Genomic DNA, 7847 nt, shown 5'->3' on the forward strand with positions numbered 1-7847 from the left:
CACAGGTACAAAGGATAAAGGATAACGTACGACGAAAAGACCTCAACACCTCGATTGAAGCTTACATTAAACATCCGAAGAATAAGAAGATTTAAAGGTATAACTACAGAAATCGGGAACTGACGCCTTCTTTCTTTGCCGACGACTTGATACACTTCTTAAGTTTTTACAAAAGGTACATTGGAGATAAAGCGTTGACCGAGTATAAAGAGATAGGCTCTTACAAGTTGCAAACTGCAATCAAGGTTAAGTTTAAAATGGAAAAGCCCGGAGCTGAAACTAAACTCGGTATTTTCACGTTTACGAGTAATGTAGGGGATCCGATGATACCTTTTAAATCTGTTTCATGTCTGTCCTTGTCGTCCTTAGTTTCTGTTCATAACTGGTTGTCCGGAAAACATTGTGCAATAAAATATTTAATTTAGTACGTGTAGTTCATTATAAGCTCTAATAATTGAAAGTGTGGGCCAAGGACCTTGAAATGTAATAACATTTGTCAATTTTTTTATCGATGTTCTTTCTGTAGTAAATTTCTGAGGTTTGGCGGCCTAGTATTAACATTTAGTTTTTCTGAAGGGTTAGACTGTACTACACGGGCACATAAATTTCGCCCCAAAACGCGGGTTTTGGCACCGCCTGCCCGACTCTTTGCAGGTAATCACGTCGTTCCTTTTACTCCCATTTTGTAGCGTAAGTTTCATTGTTTTGTTGAAACGTTTGGGGTCGGTGGCCTACTACCTTTACTGCAGTTTATCATAGACAGGTTTAATAAGAATGGCGATGGCTTTTGTTGGGTTGAAAATTTGGAATTTAGTTGAAGTTCGAAGAAAAGTAGCTTCGGAGCTTTGATTTAACGTTGATTTTTGACAATAGAGACATGTACGTGTGTGTGTGTGTGCGATCGTCGGTCAGCCAGCGTGCGGGGCTGACCTGACTGCTTGCGTCCCCGACCCGTGTACCCGGCGCTGCCTTCATGCCTATTCAGTTAAATGTACATGCATGTTGTGGCACGAATCAGTTATTGCACATTAATATTTATTGTGTAGCCATGTTTATTTTTGAATGAATACTGTGTAACAAATTATTTTACAAGTCCGCCTGCCCGACTCTTTGCAGGTAACCCCAGTCTCGGGCCTGACTATTGCATACAATAAACCCAATGGAGGGAAGAGAGCTGAACTCTGGTTGTACATACTCGTGAACCTGCGTGCCTGCTCCCTCCCCCTTTTCCTCCGCCCCCTTCCACCGGCCCGGTCCTCCACAGTAAGAACAACACGGTCATTTCTAAACAAGAAGTCAAAAACGCATTAAACCAACAAACAGCCAAACATTTAGAAGACGTCGAAGGTCACGAACAGAGAGGCTCGGGCTGGGTATTTTACAAAGTTGTCGCATTTTACGTCAACGTGGTGAGGTATAAACCTGTAGAAGCGACTTACATCTCATTGCCTAAAGAACTGACAGACAAGAAAGCGACCATTAACGTTCAAAACAGAAATGACTCGGAGTGCATTCGCTGGGCATTGAGAGCTGCTTTAAAATTATATTAAAAAAAGTCAAACATCAGTTAGAAACTAATCCGGATTATAAAATAAACAACGAACGCACCTCGACGTATACAACAGAAGATGGTTTAAATTTCATAAACGTGGACTTTCCAACACCTATCTCACAAATTTCACTCACCGAATCACAAAACAACTTAGAAATCAACATATTTGGTTACACAGGGAAGGACACTGTCTACATACTTCACAAAACTAAACACAAAGCCGATCCAATCAACTTAATTTATTTTAACCGAGGTGAAACGAGTCATTATTGCTGGATTAAAAGTTTTCTCGGTTAATGGGTGACGTCAGCAATCACAACGGTAAATCATATTGGTGTTTTAATTAACGGAAGAAAGACTCGGCAAACACCAAGAATATTGCCAAGGAATGGATACGGATAAAGGGATAAAGGGTCAACACACTCTTAAGTTTGAAAACTACAAAAATAAACAAGACGCTCCGTTCGCCATGTACGCGGATTTCGAATCTGTTTTAGAGCGTCTCCCACCAGAACCATTAAACACGATCAAAACACAACACCACAAGCCCTGCGGCTACTCTTACGCAGTCGTTCGATGTGACGGTGTGTATACCAGCCGCGAAACATACAGAGGCCAAGACGCAGCCATTCATTTCGTACAATCGTTATCTAGAGAAGTTCACACGATTAACGAAACATTTGTCGATCCAAAGACCCTCGTTTGGACACCCGAGCAACATAGACTGCACGATAAATGCAACGTCTGCTGGATATGTGAAAGGTACATTAATTCAAACAAACAATCACAATGTCAATGTCCTAATATTCCCAGATGAGCCAAAGACAAAAGACCAAAAAGCGGCTTTTGGTTTAAAAACGATCGCGGTTTCACAGAGTACAACTGAATGAGCTGTGAGAAACTCATTAACAAGTTTAGAAATGTCCGCGAACATTTTCACGTGACAGGTAAATACCGGGGCCCAGCACGTGCCAATTGCAATCCCAAACTCCAAGTCATACCCAAGCAAACCCCATTCCGGTCGTGCTACACAATTTAGAGAAATATGACGCACATTTAATTATACAAGGAGCTCGTGCGTTCAACGGAAGTGAAATCAATGTCATTGCCAAAAACACCGAAATTACATTTCGTTCTCATTTGGTCAACTTAGGTTTCTAGACTCGTTTCATCACTCGTTGCATCACTCGATCGATTGGTCAAAAATTGTTTCCCGGCGATTTTAACCTGCTCCGCGAGAGATTTCCAAACAACACGCACTTGCTTTTCGGGAAAGGCATTTACCCATACAAACACATCGAATCCTTTGACCGATTTAAAGAAACTGGCCTACCAACTCGAGACGCTTTTTATAGCTCCTTGAAACAGCAGACCGTAAGTGAAGAAGAACATTCCTGAGCCCAAAATGTATGACAAACGTTTGGCCGTCTAACCCTTGGGGACTGCCACGATCTCTATGTTGAAACGAACACCTTGTTGTTGGAGTGTGTATTTGAAAACTTCTGGAAAGTTTACAAAAAGAATAACGGTTTAGACCAGGCCAACTACTACACATCACCAGGTTTATCATGGGATGCGCTGTTGAAACATTCTGGCGTTCAACTGGAGCTTTTGACAAACATCAACAAACACCTCTTTTTCGAACGGGTTAAACGAGGCGGCATCTCTAACGTTGGTGCAAAATGTGACGCAAAAGCTAATAATATCGATTTAAAAGACTACGACCCAGACATTCAGACGTAGTACATTATATACCTCGATGCGAATAACTTATACGGTTGGGCCATGAGTCAACCGTTACCCATTAGGAAATTTCAGTGGGTAAAAGGCACAACCACGTTTACTTCCCAGTACATCGTATGCTTCGAAAGGCTACATGCTCGAAGTCACGCTCGATTACCCACAGCACTTACACAACCTACACAACGACTTTCCACTGGCACCTGAAAACATCTCAGTCCCTAACGAATGGCTGGTTAATTACCAGAAAGACTTTATACAAAACGGAGAAAGAGTTACCTCCGTAGACAAGCTGGTGGCGACTTTGGACACAGTCCACTGAGTGATGTCTTTTCAACAGGCACCTTGGATAAAAGGTAACGTAAATTCGCTTAACCTTAGTTCGAGAAAGACTTCTTCAAATTAATGAACAATTAGGTAATTGGCAAACAATACAAAATGTAAGAGACCGCATCAACGGGCGCCTGCTTAAGAGACCTACAAGACGCCGATCGATTCAAGAAACTAACTTCTAAACCACTCTATAAAACGACTATACCGTTCAAAGAGTGCCATCTCGCATTTGCCGAAATGTATCGCATAATAACTAAGTTGAATAAACCTATTTACTGCGGCGTAAGCGTGTTAGATCTGTCCAAAACGTTAATGTACGACTTCTATTACAACACGAGTTATACGACCCGACAAACAAAAAAGTTATCGGCAAAATGAAAGATGAATTTGGTGGTCAAGTGATATCGGAAGCAAAATTTGAAGAAGGCGAAAGGAGTTACAAAAACGTTTGAACGGCTACAACACTTTTCTAAGCAGCAACTGTTCAGATCAGACAAATACCAATTATTTACCGTCACGCAAAATAAACTGAGTCTGTCGCCTTTAGACACAAAGTGTTATCTATTACCAAATAGCATCGATACGTTGGACATTATAAATCTATCGCTCATTTACGAATGGGTATTTACTGCAGACTGTGTAAATAAGGAAGAAACTCTCAACTCGGGTACTACTTGAAGTTCTTCTCTGACGAAACTCCGTTTGGGTCCGTCTAACAAATAATATAAAGTAGGCCCTGTTTTTACCCTTTTGCCATTGACCCGCTTAATCCGACTCGTGCGCTTCTCGATTTGATAAATGTCGACGGACCAGACGGGATCGGTTGCCCATCTGACGGTGTCACCTTGTTCACTCGAGTAGTACAAATATCTAACCAAAACGTTTTGGGAAAGTTCTATTTGGGAGCCCCCGGGGGTGCAGCAGGCGTTTGTCTCGCTTGGTGTAATTTAACAGCGTGAGCGGGTCGTGTCAATAAATCTTGTTTTTTCTTTGTTGAGCGATTTAACGACCCGGGACAGACGTTCTACCCATTCTACATTTCGTTTATCTGGGCTTAGCATTTCTTGTGCGTATTGATAACCAATCGGCCAACGTCCTATTGAACCGTTTGACGATTCCCTGGGATCGATGGACTCCGGGTTCACCCACTTGTATCTGTACGCTTTTGTTTACACAAGCTTTTAAACTCGCCTTTAAATTCCGATCCCAAATCCACCATGGCGAATTTAGGCCAAGTAAAAGGTGACCTTTTGTAAATCCTTTCCACGGCTTCTAACGCTTGTTCTGCCGTTTTACTCGTCAACTGCTCGGCCTCCTCATGCCATGTCGACTATACAACACATATACAACACATGCATCTGGTGCGTCTCATTGGGTTTGGCCGATTCTGATTGCAACGTCGTTGGCCTGGGTATGTATACCCGGAGGCGGGTAGATAAATTTGCCAGATGGGTTGCTTTCTTAACCAGTTTATGATAACCGACTTGTCTGCACCCATCTTTTGATGCAACTGATTCACGGCACTTTCACCCTTCCAATAGCCTTGTGGGCTGTAAAACAACTTTGAAAATTCTTTGTCCTTTTCTTTATCCATAGTTTACAAATTGAAGCTTTTTTAAAATAAACTTAAAGTTAAACTTAAACTTAGATTACACAAATAAGTAATTATAAACATGGACATATCGTCATATATTGAACAGCTTTATGAATTAATTGGCGTAAAACCTCCCCCAGAAGCGTGTAAGAAAATAGAAGAAGAATACACGTGTCCTCTCACTTGTAATGGCGTCTTTCGCCCTTGATAGCTCGTTGAACTTTTAGCCTGCGTCTTGGGTACAATTTCTTTGCGTATTGACTCTTCATGTTTTGTAATAGACTATTTCATGATCCGTTTTTATATTTTAACCGGTTTACTTCCAAATCATAAACTTGAAAGACAACGCGACCAGTGATACACCTGCCGTAAAGACATATTTACCCCGCTTGTGAAACGTTTGATGTCTCATTTCTTCAAGTACCTCTTGGATCTCTAAAAGCTTGTCAGAGTTGTGATCAATATCAGCATGTCGCCTAGCATACCCTCGATGTTTATTTGATCCGTTTGAATTTCTATCAACTGCTCTTTAATTTCCTGATCCATGTTTTAAAATACATATTTTATAATGGCAAGTGCTTTAATGATGGTAGGAGGAGCTATAGTAAACGCATTGGCATTACCGGGCTCCAATTTTTTTATTCAGCATCTTAAGTCAAAAACGAGTAGACGAGGAACGTAAACGACACGATTTAGCCTTGGAATAACTGGCACGAGCAAAACAAGACCGGGAAACTCGGCGAGTTCATATGTTAGATTTCTTAAACGAGCGCATGAGGCAAGAACACGCGAGTCAGCGTGAATTTACATACGTAGACGAGGCGTTGCGCGCTTATTCGGAATTGACCATTGATGCCATTGCCGCCGGAGCCCAAGTTGTCTGATTTCTACGTGCCTTCGGAAGACCAGAAAGTTCGTGAATTGGCGTGGATTCTGGGAGGGACCGCGTTAGTTTTTTTTGGCTTGTCAGTTTAGTTAGGTTTTGGTTAAGTTTAGTTAGGTTTTGGTTAAGTTTAATGGTATGGTGTAGGCCATTTTTCCCAGGGGTTTGGAGTGAATGGGGAACACCAACAGTTCTGATAAATAGGACTAAAATGTTCAGTTGTGTGGTGGATCTGATACATGGTTTAATTATTCCAATACTTTGCCCTGTGAAGCAAGCCTCTTTACTTGAAAAGTGAGCACTGTTCCTGTCATTTTTATAACATATTTTTAATATGTTGACTTGAGTTGTCGCATTTTCAGTTGTGTCAAATGTTGAGGTGGATATCTAGCGAAAACTTTCCCTTTCTCTAACCCAATCACCAACACTCACACTATCCTAACCCTAACGCCAAGAATATCCCTCACCCCAATGTCCCTAACCCTAACCACAACCCCAATCCTAACCCTTCCCCTTTCCCTAACCCTCCCCCTAGCCCTATCTGTAACCCTAACAATATCCCTAACCCCAACCCTATTTTCCTAACCCTAGCCTTTACCCTAACCACAAACCTATATATCACTAAACTTAACCCTAACCACACCCCTGATCCTAACCCACACCCTACCCCTACCCCTAACCCTAGTAACCTATATATCACTAACCCTAACTACAACCCCAATCCTAACCACTAACCCTACCCCTAACCCTAGCTCCAACCACAAACCTATATATCACCAACCCTAGCCACAACCCCAATCCTTACCCTATCCCTAACCCCACCCCTAACCCTATCTGTAACCCTAACCCTATCCCTAACCCCAACCCTATTATCATAACCCTACCCCAAACCTTAACAACAAACCTATATATCACTAAACCTTACCCTAACCACAATCCCAACCCTAACCCTTGCCCTATCCCTATCTGTAACCCCAAACCTATTCTTAACTGTTCCTGTCATTTTTATAACACATTTTAATATGTTGACTTGAGTTGTCGTATTTTCAGTTGTGTCAAATGTTGATGTGGATATATAGCGAAAACTGTCCCTTTCTCTAACCCAAACACCAACACTCACAATATCCTAACCCTAACGCCAAGAATATCCCTCCCCCCCACTGTCCCTTACCCCAACCACAAACCTATATATCACTAACCCTAACCACAACCCCAATCCTAACCCTTACCCTAACCCTACCCGTAGCCCTATCTGTAACCCTAACAATATCCCTAACCCCAAGCCTATTTTCTTAACTCCAGCCCTTACCCTAGCCACAAACCTATAAATCACTCAATTTAACCCTAACCACACCCCTAACCCTAACCACAAACTTATATATCACCAAATCTGACCCTAACCACAACCCCAATCTTAACCATAGCCCTAGCAATATCCCCTTCCCCTAACCCTATCTGTAACCCTAACCCTATTCCTAACCCCAACCCTTTTATCCTAACCCTAAACCTAACCCTACCCCTAACCTTTTCTCTAACACTACCCTAGCCCCAACCACAAACCTATATATCAATAACCATAACCACAACCCCAATCCTAACCCTTATCCTATCCCTAACCGCTACCCCTAACCCTATCAGTAACCCTAACCCTATTCCTAACCTCAACCCTGTTATCCTAACCCTAGGCCTAACCCTAACCACAAACCTATATATCGCTAAACCTAACCCTAACCACACCCCTGATC

Source organism: Acanthaster planci, linkage group LG12 (genome assembly GCF_054643075.1).
Source record: "Acanthaster planci isolate LZ-2023a linkage group LG12, COTS_SCS, whole genome shotgun sequence".
Taxonomy (NCBI): Eukaryota; Metazoa; Echinodermata; class Asteroidea; order Valvatida; family Acanthasteridae; genus Acanthaster; species Acanthaster planci.